The 20,555-nt window shown below is 33.9% G+C and overlaps 1 protein-coding gene and 1 long non-coding RNA gene across 3 annotated transcripts in view; one reads left to right on the top strand and one right to left on the bottom strand.

Moving 5' to 3' along the window:
- Positions 1–20,555, top strand: part of LOC131050392 (MLO-like protein 1) — a 106,276-nt gene that overhangs the window by 76,748 nt on the left and 8,973 nt on the right. The window lies entirely within an intron of this gene.
- LOC131050394 (uncharacterized) overlaps positions 917–20,555 on the bottom strand; it is a 30,352-nt gene continuing 10,713 nt past the window's right edge. For both annotated transcript variants that reach the window (XR_009106937.2, XR_009106938.2), the window contains one exon: positions 917–1,260. This is a non-coding gene — a long non-coding RNA (uncharacterized LOC131050394). The remainder of the gene's footprint in view (positions 1,261–20,555) is intronic.

The following is a 20,555-nucleotide window of genomic DNA, read 5'->3' as shown; positions in this document are numbered from 1 at the left end:
CTAAGTTTCTTAAAGAGCCAAGTAGCAAACTAGCTTCCAATTATTTTCAGGACAAGAATTATCACAAGTAGGAGTTCTAGTTGAATGCATTTTTCTTGAACTAACAAACTATGAAAGCCACATTCCTTTGAAACAAAGCAAAATGCTGAGTAATGGATCGCGCAAAGCAGATTAGGAGTCATATTTGAATTGGAAACTATATACATTTCAGGCATGCTAATAAGGTTTGCATACTGAGCATTTTTATCATCTTTGCTAAAGCCTCGACTCTATACTATTGAAACTGACAAAGGAAGATTTAATATTTTCATTGTTCTGATCCGACTATGACCTTGATAATGACCTCTTGTTCTAAGCAACATAATAGCTCTTGCTATTACAAAGCATTGGGTTTTTCTTTTGTGATGTGTACCCAGGAACATAACTAGTTTTACCAAACACTTTATGAAGTAAGTTTATTAATTAAATATACGTTTTAATTTATATATTTGAAAGATTGGCTTAGAGATTTTTCCCTAAAATACCAGAAGACTACGGTGTTTCTCAGTTAATGAGGGTAAAGAATAAAATTGAATTATTTAATAAACAACCAATTTAGTGGTTATTAGTTCATTTGTTATTTCTTGCGATACTGGTGTAAAATCTTAGCATCAACTCGTGTGATAGTGGTTATTAGGAGCTAAAGTGACAACAAAATCAATTGCTCTGAGCATCATTCTAGTTACAATAAAATCATATTCTTCATTATTTTTATGAGAGCAGAAGACTGCCATACCTTCAAATTTTTTGATTTACACAAAAAAATTCATAACAACAAACAAAAAAACCATGAAAGTTTATATTCAAAAGAATAAATTCTTGAACTAAACTAAATTATGTGCTGCACCCAACTCTAAAATTTGCAATTAGCATTTAGTAAACTGGGCATGGGTAGTTTCATAGCTAACAACAAATATGCGTGGGTATGCTTAGACATACACCAGACATGCATACCTTGAGGAGCACTTCAATCTTCACAGAATTTCCCCTTTTCTGATTGATGTCACTGGAATTAGAAACCTTGACCTCTGGGCATGGGAAGTGTTGAAGCTATGGGCTTATTGAGCACGCTGTTCACAGCTGCACTAATTCTAACGACCTTCTTTTGAATATATTAATACTCTATGTCTATCCACTGTGCCATCATTCCATGGATGGCTCTTCTGGAAAACTAACCACAGCATGGACCAAAGTCAATCTCCTCGCAGCGGCTGCTTCAATCTGTTGAGGACAAACAAAATTAATATCTAAAATGCATTTATGACACATTTTATCAGCAAATTTTAATATTAATAGCAACTCCTCGATGGAAAAAATGGAAAAAATGGAAAAAAAATTAATTGGGAAAATGGGCTGGTCAGAATTCACATTTATGTATGTACTGCAGAGGCACTCGAAAGCATTGAAAATAGCAGAGGCACATGAGTAAATGCCATTATCAGATACGTACGCAGTTTGGCCAGTTTGCCCGAAAATTGTTTAACAGCTACTTGTTTCAAACATCGGCGGACAGAAAGATGGTGTATTATTATTTATTTTTAATGATAATTAAGATGTTTTTCTATCATATTTTTAATTATTATTATTAGAATGTTTATTTATTTATTTGTTTCTACTATGTTAATTTTAAGCTTTTGTCTTTTCTTGTTCTTGTTTTATTTGAGTCTTAATATTTTTATTTATTTTACTAATATTTAATTTTAAATCTTTTTTTTAATTAATTTTTATTTTATGTGCACACTCATTAGGACTTTCTACTTGATTTTTATTTTTCCCCTTTCCTTTTTTTTGGTTTTCTTCTCTCTTTTGAACTTGTTTTTTTCAAGCCTTTCTTTAGTAATTTCTCATTTTTATTTTATTATATTAAACATTTATTTTTTAATTTATTTTTCTTTGAATTTTGTGCCACTCTACTCTTTTTTTTTTTTTTAACTTGATTTGGTTTGCAATTCACCCATTTTGGACTGATGTAATAAAAATTCAAACAATGCAGTCCAAAAACAATTACAACATTAAGAAAGATTATATATATCTGATATCTTTTTTAAAAAAATAAAAAATAAGAGCTCCTACTTTTTAGGCTTGCATGTGTGCTTAGGTGAAAATAGGGTGGGATTACAACACTTGTCAAACATGTAAGTTTAGATTTATGTTAAAAAAAATAATTTTGAAGGGAAAATAGTTTTTTTACTTGTTTTTATCACTGCATAGAGTATTGAAGACAGAGGTAAGTTTATTCATCATGCCACCAACTTCCTTAAATTTTGGAGCTTAAACTTGTAAGTGCCACCAACTTCCTTAAATTTTGGAGTTTAAACTTGTAAGTTGAACTATGCTACAAAATTCATGGGATCAACAGTTTCAAAATATTCTTAAAAAAAGTTCACAACTCCAACTCTATTTTTTAGGAAGCTCCCCTCCATGAGACCCCAACCTAATACACATTTGCTTGTTAGGGAGTGTTATTAGCTAGTTGAACTCTAGCCACCACCCAAATTACAAAATATCTTCTTTTCTCAAATTAATGGAATCATTATTCATTAGTTTGAAGGATTATTTTGTAAGACACAATAATGAAAGAAGTGGCTTCATAGATTAAATTAGCATGAAATTGCATTCTACTTTGAACTAAATCATCATTCCTACCTCTCCATATGAACCATAATTTAATATGAAAAAATAAATCAAAATTATCTCATTTTTTCTTTAGACAATTGTCATATTAAAAAAAAACCAAAAAATAGACTTTATCCAATCTAATTTTTATAACTGGGCTGGGAGCCTAGCTCGATTGGCGAGAGCTTCTAGTAGTGGAGCACGAGGTCACGAAGTCTAGTCTCCCCCCATCCCACGTGGTACTGGAGGACGTGTCACGCCAACGTCACCGGTCACGTTAAAAAGTTTACCCGACACATGTTTTAAAAAAAAAAACCTAATTTTTATAATTATTAGAAATTAAGCCTCACACATTTTTTTTTTAAGCAATAGAACTTAACAAAATAGATTATGAGAAGTGACACACATTACATAAACAAAACCTACAATAAGTTTTAGTAGCAAAGCCCACCTAAACTAGACCATTTTGGGGTCTAATGGGGAAGATCATATAAATTGACATTTTTAACTGCACTCGCTCTCAATAAGTTCTTGTCCCAATTATTATTAAGGTAGGTGACTATCTTTTGGGTATGAATGAGAGCATGCTTGATTAATTTGCTAGGAGTTCTATTTAGAGTAGTGTTATTGCTCCAACCTATTTTATCCAAAAAAATTGTATTCAATTTGAGGGATAGGGGAAGAGTACCAATAGCCATCATAGTTCCAATAGCCGCCATCTTATTCTCATAGTGACCCCCCAATAGCCGTCATAGTGAAAACACCATTAATAAATTTGTTTGGACCAATAGCCGATCATTTTTTGTAATTTTTTGTTCATAATTGGCCCATTTATGCACCACTATTGGAACATTTGTGCAAAATTATTGGGACATTTGTCCACAATTATTGGCAATTTTGAGTGGATGGTTACTGGAACATCTTTAGTTAGGTATCAGGCGACACTTTGAAATGTGTACTTTTTGACCTTTGTGCGCATAACTGATTCCACAACGTGCATCGTTACTACCTAGAAGCCACATCAATAGCTTTAAGCAGTTAAGTCACATACGAAGACAACCAAAAAAAAAATTCAAAATCCGATGTACCATTTGGGATTTGTGGGTGAGCGAAGTTAGCTATGACGGCTGCTGGTGCTCTTTCTCTAATGGTTAACATTTCTAAAACCTCTTTTTTAGTTTTAGATAGATTCTATTTATATTTAAGATTTATTTATGTGATTAATTGATTACTTTTTAATATGTTTTCAAAATTTTGAATAGCTTCAAAAGCCATTGCTAAGGGTCTATTTTTGTATTGTAAGTTCTATCATATAGATCTAAAGTTCTAGATATTGTAATCTTTCTTTGAATATGATTTTTGACCTTTCAAGAATGTTAGGAATAGGGTGCTGTACATTTTACACAAGAAAGAGTTATTTAATTATGTAAAGTAAATATTTATTTGTGGTGCTTCTTAAGTAATGTGTTTAGCCACATTAATTATTTATTCGAGTTCACTTCTCAAGTTGTATGTAATATTGGTTAGATATTTTATGTGTGGGTTGCACATGAGAAAAATATTTAATGTTGAAGAACTTAGTACCAAAAAGTAAACATGGTCCATCAATAGTTTTGTGACTCATGATTTTACCTTATCACTTAGTTGTTTTGTGAGCTTGATTCTATAAAAGCAAGCACACATTTAGTAGTTGAGTTTTGTTGGTTAGTAGTTTTGGCTCAATTATCATTGTATTGATCTCTCTTCTAAAGAGTGCATACTTGAAGCATGACATGGAATGTGTAGTTGTATGATTACCAATTATGTTTGGACACATGGAGGATGCATTGGAGTGGCTTGATGTTTTAGAAGTATTCATGAAGACTTTGTAAGTGTAATGTAATTATTTTATTGTTGAATAATACATAGATCATGGATCTTTTTAGAAGCTAAGTTTTTTCCTCTTGAGGATTTTGCATATGATTATTTTCTAAGCTTTCATGTCTTTTTGGTATGTCTTTGTGGTATGTGTTATTTTGTGGTATGTCTTTGTTCTTTGCATATGATTATTTTCTAAGCTTTCATGTATGCTTTTCTCTTATGGGGTTATGTAGGAAATGGTTTGACCAAGCTATAATATTTCCCAACAAGTGTTATTAGAGCCATTGTTGTTATTGAAGGATGCAAGAGAACCTTGTTTTAGTTTAACCCTTGTTTGACAATGTTAGAGAGATTTCAAACATTTCAAGGTATGAGATATGCTCTATGGGTTGTTATATAGATTTGAGGTTTGCAAATTTGTGGTGAATTTTTATAGATTTGAGGTTTGAAAATGAGTTGTAAAAAAGGCTATTTTTGTGTGTTCACCAAGAGAGTTTTGTGTGGTAAGTTTTATAGAGAACCCACTAGGACAAAATGAACCTCACCAATGGATTCAAGAGACCTAAGAAATAAGATGAGGGGCTTGGCTTGATTGGCACGAGCTGCCTATGGTAGGCATGAGGTCTAGTCTCCCCCCAACCCACGTGGTACCGAAGGGCGTGTCGCGCTAGTGTCACCGATCATGTTAAAAAGTTTACTTGGTGCACTACAATTTATGGGGTGGGCTACCCAATTCCCGTAGTTTAAAAAAGATATCTAAGAAATAAAGATTGACATAAAATTTGGGCTATTTGGGCACTATAACAAAAATAAATAAAAATTCGCCTCCCAATTCGATTGTATGATCGCCAAGATCTACAAGGCAAAATTAAAATAAAAAAACTTGTACTAAAAAGGTCTTTTGAAAAAAAATTGTGGGGGCTTGCAAACCTCTTGTACCCTTGTGACAACAAACAATATCGATAGGTTACCATGTATGAAAGTGTGAGTTCTTGTCGATCATCAAATGACTATGCCAGGTCGACAAAACCTTTGGTCCCTAGTCTCCAATCCATGATTGTGTGGGAATTTAAACCAACCCTAATGAGAAATTTTAAAATTAAATGCATTAGATAGATATAAATCCATTTGGAGTTCATCACCCCCAATAGCTCAAGTACTATTTTTGCCATCTTGCCACCTAGGTAGCACTTGTTGGTGTTAGTTGATATTAGAGATGACATCATCCATGACAAATCAACTATATGAATAAGACACCTAAACCTTACCCACGTAGTGTAATGGAGCTATTTTTTTGAGGGGCACAACTTTTGCTCACACTGTTAGATTATTTTTACTTTCAATAGTAAAAAAATTCTCTTTGAGCGTTATGCAATGGTACGTGTTTGGTTTATAGATTTTGTTAGAATTTGGTGCCACAAAGCTATAAATTTCTCTAGAAAAATAAATAGGTCATAACTTTCGCATACAAAATTAGTTTTTTGATTTTGAATAGGTGATGGAGAGCATTTGTAGAGTACTATATATTGGAGCATGTGGATTTTCACTAAAATGGGTAGAGAAAGGTTTGCACTTGTTAGGGCACTTATAGGAGCTTGAGATGTGAGGTGATTTTTTGATCATCTAGATGAATTGGAAGGCAAAAAATTGAGGGAGTGCATGTTTTTATGAGACTTATAATATGGTAGTATTATAGTACAACTAATTATCAAAATTTGTCTTTTTTGATATATGTTTATAGGTATTTTTCATGGCTTGGGATTTAATAAGGATATGTACACAAGTTGTTTTATGGTTTTAGAACGCAATTGATATGCATATCAGACTTGGAGTCTTGGTTCAGTGAGAGTTGATTATAGGTATAAAAATGGCGATGATTATGTTGTCATGGATGTTCATGTGCATTTCAGCATTGACATGACATGATAATGCATGTGATTGATAGGTGGTGGTGTGGTTTAGTGTTAGAATGTTGTTCTTATCTCTTAGATGCTTGTTTGGTTGCTTGAAAATGGTACTTGATTGTGGATTTTCATGAAAAAATAGATTTGTAGTTGATCTGATGTTTGAGTCTTGAGATGTATAGTTTATCTTAGTTTGTAAGTTACTAATGTGATAGTGAGTTTGCATGTTGCATTGATTAAGGATCTACAAGTTATGTAGTTGTGTGGGTTGGCCGCCCATTTGGTTGGAGTGACATGACTTCGACATGGACTATTTATATCCACAAGTCTTTTCAATGTTGTTACAAATGTGGTTGGATGGATTTGTTTGTGGTCATTTGTGCATTGGTATGTTGCATTGGGATGAGAGGATGGATGATTAGAGTACTTGGTTAGTTAGTTATAGAGAGTTGTAGCATGCTATTTATCTCGATGTCTTGTATAACTTAGTTACACATTTTAGTGGGAGATTTTTATAATGATGTTTTCATGTTGGTTGTATCTTTTTATGTTGGAGATATTGGTTCTCTTATACTCTAGAGCTATTGATATTACAGTTGAGTGTGTGTTGACCATGGGTGATCTTCACATAGGAGATGGTTATCATGATGCTATTGAGAGATTGGTATCATAGTTCCATAGGAGATTTAGTAGTAATGTGGATTCATCACTTTGTGATAATGGTCTTTTGTAGTGGTTGTTGGTGTGATGGAGGAACTCTTGGGTCTTTTTGGTTATGGTGAGAGTTCTTTGACATTTTTAGTTACATTGACAAGAGATGGTTATGTTCGTGTGATTGGATATTTTAAAATCTTGGTTAGTCATGGAGGAACCTTGTAGTCCTTGGTGGAGGTGTCAATTTATGAATTGTCAATTTCGATAGGTGATCATTATTTGAGAGGATGGTTTTGGTGGTGTTGATTTCAAATTAGAGAATTGGGATGATACTATTAGATCATGATATCATGATATGGTCTCGATTCTGGAAATGTGTAGGGAGAACTTTGAAAATGGTTTGGATAGTTCTTCGACATGAAGTGTATTGGTCATTGTATTTTCAGATTCATGAGAATGCAATATTACATTTGGAGCTTAGCATGGATTGATTAGTTGGAGGTGCTCATGAATAATGGGAGACTTGGATGAGGCATTTATTGAGATGATTACTCTTTGGAGGTTTCATAAAAAACTTCAAGGAGACTTCACCTTGATATGGACGAGTTCATGATGGACCTATAGTCTTGATTGTTCTTGGAGATAGTTGTTGTGACTTGGTGTATCCTAGAGGATCAATCTTATTCTCCACTCTTGATCTACTCAATGAAGAATCATATGAGAGGTATTTCATATGCACTATGTTTTATGCTTTGTCTTCTCATAGATATGGATCTTCAACTATGCTTTCTAGTCCTAGTGGTTCATTTGAGTAGTGTTTGGCATGTTTTTATCTCCTTGTGCATATGAGTTTGTTTATGATGTCATCTATTAATAAGGATTTTACTAGGATTGTTCTTATTTTTAGGAATGAATTTGAGCTTGATCTTCTTTGGTTAGAGAGGCTTACTTTGATGTTGGCTATATGATATGCATATATTCTATTTGATCTTGGAGATCGAATAGTTGCATATTGATGTGTTTTTTCATTTGGGGTTGTGAAGTATGACTTGACACAACTTAGCACTTCGAGATGTTGGTAGAACATGTTATGTGATAAGGTTTTCTCTCTTTGTTTTATGGCTACTTCATGGAGGTTTATGTTCGCATGGTTTAGTGTGGTAGAATTTGGAGATAATTTTGTGAGAGGCTATAATGGTTTTGGTTGCATGTGTGGATCATTGTGATTGTTCATTGATGCTACATGATTTGATTATTAGCCACATCTTGGTTGCAAGTGTTGGTTGGTAGAATTCATTTGCCTATTTTTTATATTTAATATTACCCATGCAGTAGGAGTTCCTGGATGTGTATGTTCTTCATGGGTAGGTTTTATTCATGGAGCTTGTGAGTGTAGTTAATAGGTTGGATATGTTGTTAGCTTGAGTTCTACTGATGTTTGGATACCTTTGAGGTATAGATGATTGGATGAATTTACAAATTTTGTGGTTTCTATTTCCAATCATGTGGGGGTTTTACCATTTGATAGTAGCGTGGAGCCTTTTTTATCAATTTGATTTGATCTTTATGTTCTTTGGTTTAATGCCCAATTATTAACATGTCAAAATCTAAAATATACACAACAACTAAAACTATATTTACACAAGTCCATCAAAAAATTAAGCATGCATTGCTAGCACACAAACATTTATTTTTGAAATTAATTTTATAATGAAATGAAAGCTACTATATAATTTAATTACTTTGTGATCACCAAGATCTCATGAAGGCAAGGTGAGAGCATATCGTGAGAAAACCAAAACAAACAATATGGAATCAAACATAAGAATATATTAGAAAGATAGATAATCCTTGCACACATAAATAAAATCTTCACACAACTTAACCATCACACCATGTCAATATCAACAAAATGTAAAAAATATTGAAAATAATATTAAACTAAAATTATTTCCCTATTAATTCTCTAATCCCATGGGAATATGGAATGTGCTATTGGGTCTATAAGTTAAATTATTAAAAATGGGACATTAAAAGTTAATATATTTTCGTATTTTCCAATTTTTTGGGGTTTTATTGCTTTCTTCCAAGACAAGTGTCGAGTACATGTACTACTACTCATAATAATAATAATTATTTAGTAAGAAATAATATTGACCTAAATTTTTATTAAATTCCCTCATTAGGGCCATTGATAAATTTTAAAATATTAAAATATTAACTTGCACACACATAACATCAAAATAGATAATTCTTCAAACAAATCTCAACCATTGTTCTAAGTTAATCTAATGGCTTTCAAATGATTCCAAAATTTAGTGTTACAAATATCCATCTTGTTGGATTTTTATTTTTAAATTGAACTATAACCATTAATCATAATTCATCTAATAATGAAAAATCACTAAAGAGTAATGAAGCATATGTATTGAAGTGATTATCATGAGTTCCAAGCAAAGTAAAATTTGTGCTAGTTTTCTTTGATGACATTTTGATTTATAGAAAGACATTGGAGGATCACTTGAGGCACACACATGAGGTGCTTGGCATACTAGAGTTGCATTAATTCTACACCAAAGCATCCAAATGTGAGTTTGGTTTGACCAAGATACAATATTTAGGACATACGATTAGTGTCCAAAGGGTTATTGTGGATGAAGAGAGGGTCAAAGAAATAAGTGATTAGCCTCGATCTAAGAATGTCACATTTGAGAGGGTTTGTGGGACTTTGTAGTTAATACCAAGGCTTGTCAAAGGATTTTTACAACTTACAACCCCATTAACATATTTGACAAGGAAGAAGACCTTCTCTTGGAGCATTTCAATAGAAATATATTTTGACAAGCTCAAGGAGATAATGAGTTCATGTTCTATTTTGGATATTCCATATTTTTCTCTTCTTTTTATTTTAGAGTGTGATGATTTAAGAGAGGTTTTGATGCAAAACAAACACCCCATAGTATTTGAGAGTAGAAAGCTCAATGAGTTAGAGAGGAGCTTCTCCATCTATGACAATGAACTATTAGCCATCATGCATGCACTAGTCAAGTTTAGGCAATATTTTGTTTGTGGGAAGTTTGTGGTGAAAACAGATCATAAAAAAATGAATTTCTTCCTCAATTAGAAGGATTTGAATGATAGATAGAAAAAATTGATAAGCTACAAGCCTATTATTTTGACATTATGTTAAAGGAAAGAACAATGTGGTGGTTGATGCACTATCTAGGAAGTGTTATTTGTGTTCTATGGTTGATATATCAATTGATTGGATGGTTCCTATGATAGATAAATATGTTAGTAACACATTTTCTATTGATATTTTGGATGGTGAGCTACAAAATGACAAGTACAAGGTAGTTGATAAGCTCATTCTTTATAAGGTCTATGTGTATCTTGTTCCAAAATCGAGGGTGAAAGATATTTTTGAAGGGCAATGTCAGGACACACCACTAGCTGGTCACCCAAGGTACTACAAGACATATAAGTAGGCAAGAGATAATTTTCATGGGGTTTTCAAGAATTATTTTTTGAGGCATGTTAGGAGTATTTGGTTTGTCAAAAAAATAAATAGAGAATATGTTTCCAATTGGTTTTTTGTAGCCATTATCTATTCCAACTAGAAAATGAGAGAGCATCTCTATGGATTTTGTAGAGACTTAAAAATGTCCTATCACTAACATCGCTAATTATTCTTCTTTAACTAAATCATTCTTTAATTATTTAATTAGTCTAATCACATTTCTTCTAAATTAATATTTCATCACTTGTCATCACAAATTAACTATTCAATTTCTTTCTAATCATTTAATCATTTAACTTCCCTCTTTTAAAATTAATTAAATAATTTTATTATTTAATTAATTACTCTTTAATTACTTTAATTAAAATAATCTTTATTATTTTAATTAAATTAAATTTCTAATTTTCCATAATTAAATAATTTCTTCAAATTATTTAATTATTTAATTTATTCCTTTCTAATTAATTCAAATTTTCAAAAATTCAAATTCTCCCAAATTCTAATTTCAAATTAATTTTATTTCTCAGTATTTTGCATTTTTGAAATGCTAAATTCAAATTTAATTCAAATTCATGCCAAATTCCTATAGCACATGCCTAAATTCTAACTGCCATTGACTCTAAGTTCAACTTGCAATCAACTTTTTCTGTCTAGTTTATAAATTATGTCAATTGGTCAGTTAATTCAGTTAACTCTCCAATCAACTTTTTGGAATAGATCCATCAATTTAGTCATCTCCTCAATCAAATCAGTTAACTTTAATCAATCAGGTTAGTTAACGAATCAATCAATTTTGTTTAACTGTGTTCAACTCTCAATCAATTCAGTTATGCAACCAATTCTCATTGTAATAATTGTAATACCCTAAAAATGGTCATCTAAACCATGAGCCCCTAATCTCGACAACGTCACCAAGGTCCTAACCAAAGGCAATCAAATAAATCTTGAGCACACAATTAATTCTTTAATCATCAAATGTCACATGACAAAATTAATCACCCAATATTGATTAAATATTTATTTAATTAATTAAATCATTCCAAGTAAATCATTTAAAACAATTATCTTATTTATTTTATTAAATATCCTAGCATATTTAATTAAATAAATCAATTTGCCATTAAATCATCAAAAAGAGGAATTAATTTAATTAAATAAATCAATTTGCCATAAATCTTCAAAAAAGGAAACAAATCAAGAAAGAGGAATTGGAAATTATGAGCACAAATCTTCAAAAATGGAAATAAATCAAGAAATGAATTAATTGACCAAAAAAGAATCAATTGGAGACAATCTTGAAAAACAAATTGATAAATAATCTCAAAAAAAGCAATTAAAATAATTAAATCTCAAAATTGAATGAAATAGATAATAAATTAGTTTTATCTTAATTTTAGTTCAATTTCCTTTAAAATTGAGAAAAGCATCCAATCACATCAATTCACCTGGATTGTGCTTCCTCTTGGAAAATCTTGATCGCTCATCATCATTTGATCTTAGCCATTGGTTTCTTTATGAATTTTCTATAAATTCAGGCTCTCATCTCTCATTCAAAAAAATCCTAGAGAATATATTGTTATTATACTGTTTTTGCTCTAGGTTCATTTAGATGTTGCATATTAATTATTTCATATTGATTAAATCATTTAGCTTAATATTGCTTAAATCTTGTTAGATTAATCCTGCATCCATCTAGCATTAACATCATGCTCATATAGATTAAAATCCTTCATCTTGGTGTTGTCTAGTCACTGGTATTGCTTATAATTTGAGAGCAATCTTATACTCGCATCTTTTAGAAGGCAATGGGTCGATTTGTTATGGTTTTCATATTCATATTTATATCTATCTAACCATGCATGTAATGACTTGATTGAAGTGTTGTGCTTACAGATACAGGTCCACTTTTCACACACACAATAATCTCCAATCAATTTTGTCTCAATCAATCTCAACCGTTGATCGAATCAATTTGCAAACGAATCTCAACCATTCAAATCTTCCTTCCAAAATCTATAAATTCAACATCAATCTCTCCTTTCAATGGAATCACAATCTTTGAATTCTTGTCATCTTATTGTAAGTTAATAATGCAACTCTGAGAGCCAATATTTTGCGGGAAAGAGAAGGACAATGCAAGCGACACGTATAAGATCGATAGGTTGTTTTTAATTGTTCATTTCATAGTTTTGATTGACTTGCATGTGTACTTTCATTGATGCATGTTTGAAATTCATTATTTAGATTAGGTTTCGTGATTCCCCTTTTTATTCTAATTAATAGTTTATTTTGATGGTGATTTCAAGAATATGACAAATTTCATCACAAATTTATAAAAAATGAAAGGTAAGGGTTGCATCTTTGTAGTTTTCAATAAACTAAGCATGCTCATTTCTATGTTATATCTTCAAAGCACAAGGCTCTACATATGACTGATTTGTCCTTTAGAGAGACATTTATATTAAATGGGCTGCCAAGAAACAATGTGAGTGATAGGGACAACAATTTATTACCTTGTTTTAGTAAGAACTCTTTCAAATGGCAAGTGTGGAATTGACTCCAAGCACTTGCTACCACTATCAAATAGATGGGGAAGATCATGAAAAATAGATAGAAGGATATTTGAGGAATTATGTTATAGGGTTAGCAAACATTATGGGTCAAGTGATTCCACTTTGGAGAGTATTGCTACAATTCTACTCATCATATGTCTATAAGTATGGCTCCTTTCAAGGCACTCTATGGTTATGATGCAATTTCATTTAAGGATTTGTTTCTTTTGAATAGTAAAGTTTTTGGGGCTAGAGATTTGATTCAAGAAAGATTAGATATGGTGAATGCACTCAAAGAGATTTACAAGAGTCCAAACAATAGCAAAGCATGAATGCTAATCATCACCAATTAGACATAGTTTTTTGAGGTGGGAGTCTTGAGGTTACAACCTATATATAGATATTCTTCTTTTAAAGGAAGTGGTGCGAAAAACATTAATCCACAAATTTATGGACCTTAAAAGTTCATAAGAGGGAATCTTGGTGATTTTTCATATAAGATGGAACTTCATGTGTCATGCCTTAAGAAGAACCTAGGGTAGGTCACACCTTCATTAGAGCTACCATCCCCTTGATGATGAAGATAAATTTATTTTGGAGCTTGAAACTATCATTGACATGAGAGAAAAGACTAAGAAAGATGGTCGTTCCAAAGTACTTGGTGATATGGAATAATCTTCCACTCAAGGACGATACATGGGAAGGAGTGGAGATATTTGAGCACCCAAGTTTGAAATTGCATGAGGGAAAGAAATTTGATGAAGGGAGGACTATCATGTCCCTTCCAAGACAGGTTAGCCTATAATGCCCTATTTTAAAAAAAAAGTGGTTTTAAACACCACAATTAATAACTATTAAAATATAAAACATAAATAATAATAATAATAATAAATTTAAAACAATCATAGATTTGCAGTAGTCAACAACATAGGTCTCAAACTGGGAAGAAGTAATGGTCGTGGCGGAACTAGGGTTTCACAGAGAGGAATGACAGAGGCATATATGGAACTACAAAGGTCGCAGGATTGAGGGATATCAAAATAGGGAGTGGCGACCACCGTTTAGGGCATGGAAGGGACAATAAAATTAGATTTTTTCATGCTGTGAAAAACATAAAGAGTTTCATTCGTAGAGAAAGAGATTGGGGAAGAAATAAATGGGGCTTTGCATCTATCCTCTCAAGTCCTCGGGTGGACTTTAAAACAATCGAAAATAATTTTTGGAGGCCAAAGCCGGATAGATCGGAACATCAGACTAATAAGGCAAGCCAAAGTCTAGAGTTTGTAACTGTTGTATCCATTCTTATAGATAACTATGAATGGAAGGTCTCTACCTAAACTTTAAAAAGTAGAGCTTTTTTTATGAAGTGGAATGGAGATTGGCCAACTTTTTCTAAAGTTAGGGCATGGGTAGACGCCAATTGGGGAGAGGCTTGTGTTCTAAAAACCCTTCCAAATGGGTTTTATCTAGTAATAAGTACTAGTGAGAAGGATAAGGAATGAATCTTAAACATTGGTCCATTTATTATGGGGAGAAAAGGGTTTTTTATTAAGGACTGGAGGCCGAACTTTGACCCCAAAAAGGAGGAGATTGATCTAGTTCCCTTATGGATACACCTTTATAATTTGCTCATGAATATTAGGATACTGAAACACTTAAGTTGACAGGTGACAAGCTTGGATGTTTTCTATAGGCTGATGAAGCATTGGAGGTTAATGAATACCATATGTATGCTAGGATTTGAGTTCAATGGCAAGCCATACACCCTCTTCCGCAATTTGTAGAACTAAAGACGGGTGGAGTGTGGAGGCAACCTATTGAAGTTGAAGACTTGATTGATGTATGTGCTTTATGTAAGAAGAAAGAGCATTCAAACACAGAATGTCAGAGTAATGAGAAAGGGAAGAATCAATGTCAGAACAAACTTCAAGATTTGCTAATAAAATTGATTGAAAACAAGGTTACGACTACTAATGATGGTAATAATGTCTTGTCTGAAGGTAGAAATAATGTAGACAAGGAAACCAATGGCATGGAGATTGACCTCGAATATAGGGGGCATGAACCCACTTTAGAAGAAGAGAAAAACTCTTAGAGACTCACTTACTTAATGAGATACTGAAGGTCTGAATGATGCTGCTAAAAATAATCCAGAGCTTGATGAGCCCAGATTGGATCTAGAAGGAGAAGAGGATATCCCTAAAGACCCAGCTGAGATGACAAGGATGAACAAAGAGGTACCAACAAAAGAGGTTCATGATCTGACACCTCATATTGAAGGGATTCACTTTGAAGAGATTCTTCGAGAATCTTCTACGAATATAGTTATAAGTAGAGTTATTCAAAATAGAGGTTTAAACCCTAATGAGCCTCCTGCTAAAGATTATCACACCATAGTTCCAAGATAGGTCTGGATGAGGGGGATGGACAGGTTGACAAGGGTTTGGAGGATTCAGATGATATAATCTTTAAAGATATACAAATATCACCCATAAGAACTTTAAACTTTGATGATGATGATAGGCGAGATTTGGAATTGTCGGAAAAGGAAGGCTTAGATATGCAAGAGTTGTAGGATGAAATTAATAATATTGATAATCTTGGTTTGCAGGAGGAATGAGCTTTATGGACAAAAGATCTTTTAATTAGACTAATTCAAAAATTTCCAAACCAAAAATAGGAGAGAAGTGATCCAGAGGTGCTAAATCCATTAGGGAAAGGCTTGAGATGGTAGGAACAACGAAAGGACAAACCAAAATTAGATCAGGAAGAGTGTATGACTCTTCCCAGAGGCAGTGAGGTGCCTTTCATGCAATGTCAGGGGTTGCAATGCCCCTGACAAAAGGTGCCTGATCGAGAGATGTCTTGATTAGGTACGACCAGATGTTGTGATTTTACAAGAAACTAAGTTGAAAGGTGAAGATATACAATCTTTTCATGTGTGTTTTCATAAATGGAGAGGTGCTTTTTTTGAGGCTTGTGGTGCATCTGGAGGTTTGGGAATCATGTGGAACGAAGATACTATGAATATTGAACTAGTGAGATAAGAGAAGCATTGGCCATGGGTGCGAGTTTTTTCAAAAGCTCTACAAAGTAACTTTGACTTATTTAATGTGTATGGGCCCATTAGCACTATAGATAAAAGGAGAACTTGAGAGCAACTGAGTAGTATTTTAGCAAACATGGAGGACCATTTTTGTGTGATGGGAGGGGATTTTAATGCCACTCTATCCCCTATGGAAAACAAAGGAAGGAATTGTCATTTCAGCGAAATGCAGTAGGATTTGAACGATTTTACAATGGGAAGTGGTTTGGTGGAAATAAAGTTCAAGACAGGGGATTTCACAAGGACTAATAGGAGAGTTGGATTTTCCAACATTGCTGAAATGTTGGACCGTTTTTTTCTTGCAGGCAACTGGGTATCAAAACTATGGATTACTGAAGCCTCTATATTGCCAATCCATGGTTCAGATCACTATCCAATTTGTCTCCTTATTCAAGACGATTTTGCTCATGTACGATGCCATTTTAAATTTGAAATGATGTGGTTCAAGGCTGAAGGATTTCGAGATTTGATAGAGGATATTTGGTGCAATTCTCTGACTTGGACTGAAAATCATGCTTTTGTCTTTTACAAGAAACTACAATTTTTAAAGGAGTCTTTAAAGAAATGGAATAGGGAGAATTTCAAAAATGTTTTTGCTGAGAAGTTGGCTATTGAATTTTTTTTGGAAAGTCTCCATAATAAAGTATCTTTAAAGAAATGGAATAAGGGAGAATTTAAAAAATGTTTGTGCTGAGAAGTTGGCTATTGAAAAAAATTTGGAAAGTGTGCATAATAAAGTAGTTCAAGACGATATGTCTGAATCAAACTTTATGGAAGAGAGAAGACTTAACCAGGAGTACAAGGAGGTGCGAGGGAAGATATTTTTTGGAGGCAGAATTCCAGGGAAACTTGGCTTGAAGAGGGAGACATAAACACCAAGTTTTTTCACAGCTCAGTTAAGGTAAGAAGATCGAGTAATAATATTTTTACTAGTAAGAATTATGATGGTGTTGTGCTATCCAATCAAAAGGAGATTTAGGAGGCAACAATTGGCTTTTTTCAGCAACTGTTGATGGAGAAAAATCCTCATAGAGAGGTAGAGGAGATCTTTATAGATGTTATCCTTGAGTGCATCTCAAATGTGTAGAATGAATGCTTGATGGAAAAATGTAACTATGGATGAAGTGAAGAAGGCTCTTTTTGAACTAGGGGGGGATAAAGCGCTGGGGTTGGATGGCTTCCTCACTACCTTTTTTAATTTTTTTGGGGATTTGTTTGCTATGGATATATTGCAAGTAGTGGAGGAATTTAGAGCTGGAGGTTTTATTTTGAAGGACTTTAAGAACACTTTTATAGCCCTTGTCCCCAAAAAGAAAACTATTGCATCCTTTGATGATTTTCTGCCAATCTCCCTATGCAATACTATTTATAAAATCATATCCAAGGTGATAGTGAATAGGTTGAAAGAGGTGCTTAAGCTTATTATTTCAAAGGAGCAAAGTGGCTTTGCACCTAATAGGTCTATTGTTGAAGGTATCATTGTGGTGCATGAGGCCATCCATTCGATTCGGGTTGCAAGAATGGTAAAAATGCTCGTCAAACTAGATATACAAAAAGCTTATGACAAGGTATGTTGGAATTTTTTGTTTGCAACTCTGCGAAAGTTTGGTTTCCGTGGTGAATGGATTGCTTGGGTTAAAATTCGTGTGTGTACTTCACGGTTATCTGTCTTGGTGAATGGTAGCCCTCAAGATTTCTTTGAAGCTTCTAGAGGTTTAAGACAAGGCGATCCTTTATCACCATTCCTGTTCATTATTATGGCAGAAGTTTTAGGTAGATTGATTGCAAAGAAACGAGATGAGGGTACTTGGACGGGAGTCAAAATTGCACAGGGGGTAAGGGTTGTTTCTCACTTACAATTTATTGATGATACTGTCTTATTTGGAGAGGCAACTCTGAGAGAAGCACGAGTTTTGAGATGCACTTTGGATAAATACACTAAATGGTTTGGCCAAAAGATAAACTAGCAAAAATCTGATTTTTTTTTCTTTAATACCCCTTTAGGGAAGCAGAGGGAGATATCAAGTATTATGGGGATGCAAGTGGGTAGTCTATGAAGAAAATATTTGGGCATTCCTCTTTTTGGAGGGGCAAGTAGGTCTACCATATGGAAGAATCTAATACTCTTGCATTCAGAGGATGGATGGTTGGAAGAGTAATGGTTGACATCGACGGGTCGTATCTTGATGTTAAAAATGATGATCTCTGCAATCCCGTTTTTCTCTATGATGTGCTTAAAAGTCCCCCAAAAGGTGCTGGAGGTGATTGAACAAAAAGTGAGAAAGTTCTTTTGGAATGGCGCTCAGGAGGAGGATAAGATTTCGTTGCTTGCTTGGGAAAAAATCTGTAAACCCAAGCAGCAAGGGGGGGCAGGGCTACGCAATTGGTAGAAAATGAATGAGGCAATGAGAGAAAAGTTAGTATGGGCTATATACAAAAATCCTCAGCAACTTTGGGTTCAAATCTTGCGGGCTAAGTATTTGGACCAGTCGGATGATTGGAGAATTTTTGTAGTTGCAAATCCTTCGTGTGGGTCAGCAATATGGAACTTCATTTTTTCATGCAGGAAGGTAATTACTAATCATTCCATTTGGTGATGGCGGGAATGCTCATTTTTGGTTAGATTCATGGGATGGTCAGTAGGTTTTAAATAGTAATGAGAATGTGATGATGGTTAGAAGATTGATGGAGGAAGCTTGGGGTTCCAAAGTGAGGGATTATTTGGAACCCAAAAGAGTTGATGGGAGGATTGAATGGGGTTGGAAATCTGTAAGAGAGGTATTGCAAAACCCTGATCATATCAGAGTTATGGAGGATATTTTTAGAAACAAAAAAATATTTATTTCTAGTGGAAAAGATGTAGTAAAATGGTGTGGTGCGCAACATGGTAATTATTCGGTAAAATTTGGTTATCAACTTTTAGACAACAGGGAAGCAAGGGAACAGTGGCCAACAGGTTTATGCTGGGGGAAAGAATGTCTCCCTAAGGCAGGTACTTTTGCTTGGCTTGCGATAAGAGGCAAAATTTTAACTGGAGAAAGGAGGAGATGGTTAGGGATGGTAGGACCAACGAAATGCATAATGTGTGGAAAGGATGAAGAAGAGGTAGACCACCTTCTGTTGAAGTGTGAATTTGCCTTTGCTTATTGGAGGATGGTGCAAGGAAAATTGGCTTGGCATGGCCCTCTTCCTGGGATGCTAAATGATGTCTTTTTGTGTTGTTCATATAAGTGTAAAAAGTCTGTCTTTTCTTGTGTGTGGAAAATTAGTCCAACAATGATAGTGTGGGAGATTTGGAAAGAGAGAAATAGAAGAATATTTCAGGACAAAGGGGAGTCACTCAAGAGGATCATGGCCAAAATTGACACATTGATTGAATAAGTTGTGGGAGCAATAACATCCCGGTTAATTGTGAAAGATGTTGTATTATCAAAGGAAGACTCATGCATTCAAAGTTGTTGGCCAAGAATTAAATTCAATCTCGTTCATGGGCCTAGGCAGGATGATCCATCGCTTGGAAATTCTCATGAGTAGTTGAATGAAAAATGGACTCCACCGGAGAAAGGGTGGATTAAGGCAAACTTTGATGGGGTATTCAAAGGTAATTCGGGCGAGTCTGGTGTAGAGGTGGTGTTTCGGGATTGGAAGGGTATCATTGTTGGATGGGGTGCCAAACGATTGGAGAGGGGCACAAACAATGAGGCTAAGGTGCAAGCAGCACTCTTGACAGTAAAGTGGGGATTAAAACTCAATTTTAAGAAACTACACTTGGAGGGTGACTCATTGATTATTATCAATGCAATCATTAAGGGGGAAATGCAGGCCTAGACGTTATACAAGTTTGTTCAGAAAATCAAGTATGGTTTGAAGTGTTTTAATGACTTCAAAATTTCCCATGTGCCCAGAGAAGGAAACAGAGAAACGAGTGTTCTGTCTAAATGGGCTAGCCTGTTTGAGAATGTACACTAATATCAATTGGAAGATATTCATAATCTCTTGAATGATGACATGGGCGAAGACACAGTGTATATGGCAACCCCAAGAATTTTGGATGATCGAAGCAGTAGATGAAGGACATGGTAATTGACACGATCTTAAGGTGTAGTTAATGTCGGAACATGTAGACTAGTTGAAAAGATATGCATCGTCAGAACATTTATGGAAGTGTAGTGATGAAATAGGTTTTTGGCAGCATTGAAGGCTATCTAGCACACGTCTAGCATCGAGTGGAATGAATGAGGTTCAGATTGGTATAAGGTTTATTTGGTGGATATCTTTATCATTGTGCCATAGCAGTTTTCTAA

The sequence above is a fragment of the Cryptomeria japonica genome, chromosome 1 (assembly GCF_030272615.1).
Source record: "Cryptomeria japonica chromosome 1, Sugi_1.0, whole genome shotgun sequence".
In the NCBI taxonomy this organism is placed as follows: domain Eukaryota; kingdom Viridiplantae; phylum Streptophyta; class Pinopsida; order Cupressales; family Cupressaceae; genus Cryptomeria; species Cryptomeria japonica.
This window is presented reverse-complemented; position numbering and strand designations above follow the sequence as displayed.